Raw genomic sequence first — 1,523 nt, forward strand, 5'->3', positions numbered from 1 at the left:
TTACAAACTCCTTTGTGTAGCATACAGATTTAAAAGGGTATGTCTGGTTGGGATGAGCAGAAGACAAAGTGACGAGCGGTACCCAGAGGCATCATCTCAAATTAGGTAACCAATTCATATTCGTCCGTCGTCTGGATCCATCAATCACGGAGAGAGGGACCTACACACTTAGATTTCCACTTTTATCTTAAAAATCATAGGCAAAGAACTTGTAAAAAAATAAATAAAAAACTGGCCTAAATGTTTGGCGTAATGTTACCACGCTTTGTGTCAGCGAATGAAATTAGACTGAATACACTTCTTGCTAATTTTTTTATTTTTATTTTTTTGGTGGGGGGGGGGGGGGGTGTACTGACTTAGCTGCTCTAGTTAAAGTTTGGCAAAAATGAGCTACAGCAGCACTCTTAGTGAGTTTAAGGTAAAAGTTATCCTCTCATCTTGAGCAGAAATGGACTGATCAAAATGTCGTTGCTGGTTTCCAATCTCCAGTTTGTCATTCTTTGTTACACGTACTGACATTTGTTTTGCAACTTTTAACATCTGATGCAAAAAACGTTTTCATTTTTCAGCCATTCCTGATTTTATTTAGGGCAGAGCTGACGTCAGACAAGTCTAGGAGGGAACTGCTGCTATAAAGTGTGGTTTCACTAACATTTTAAAACAAAGACTTGCCTCTAAGTGTAGCTAACTTCACAAAAACAACAGCTTCCATTTATATTGTCAAGAGAATGTAGACGGTTATCTTTGAAGTTTTCAAGACGCTGGCGTTTCTGAATTCAGTGTTTCACTGACAGATTGAAGGAGGATAAAACTGCCTATCTGAAGCTGCTGAAAGTCTTGCTCTCTCTCGCTCTCTCACAGTTTGAATAAACCAGACATGTTTGTTTCCTTACAGTTAGCTTCTCTCATCTCTACTTCTTCTGAATTATTTTAAACCCCTCACTGATGATTGGGGGGGGGTTCCCACAGTTTCTCTGCATGTCCCGTTGGTGGTTCCTTTGGAATCAGATACAAACCAAAAAATTGGGTTAAAAAAATTAAACGAAAGATGTAATGGGAGACGATACAGGAGTGCTAGCTCTGTCTAGTGCACACTAAAAATAGGTGGAAGATGTACTATGATAATAAAAAATCCTTTCCTTTCGGCTGCTCCTTTATCCAGGGATCGCCACAGCAAGTCCTAACTTGCATAACTTCCTAGCAAACTTAGGTTAAATAAGTTGAAATGTTAAAGTTTGCTTTTTCTCCGATGGGGTTTATAAACTGAGTGTTCTACTTTTTAAGTTTTCAGATGTCAACATTTAGTGAATGACTCGGTTTGTTCTTGACGATTGATGCGAATCAGTTACAAATGGGAAATGGAGACCAAAAAAATATTTATTTTCCTGTTGGGATTATTAAAAAAAATAGTGTGCTAGTCAGATCCGTTTTTTTTTTTTTTTTTCAAGTCAAGTGTTTGACTTAAGAGAATTTTATAGTTAAGTGTTTTTCTTCATTTTAAAGGCCTAAGTGGCCTCAGAAAA

This window comes from Fundulus heteroclitus, chromosome 3, assembly GCF_011125445.2.
Source record: "Fundulus heteroclitus isolate FHET01 chromosome 3, MU-UCD_Fhet_4.1, whole genome shotgun sequence".
Lineage (NCBI taxonomy): Eukaryota > Metazoa > Chordata > Actinopteri > Cyprinodontiformes > Fundulidae > Fundulus > Fundulus heteroclitus.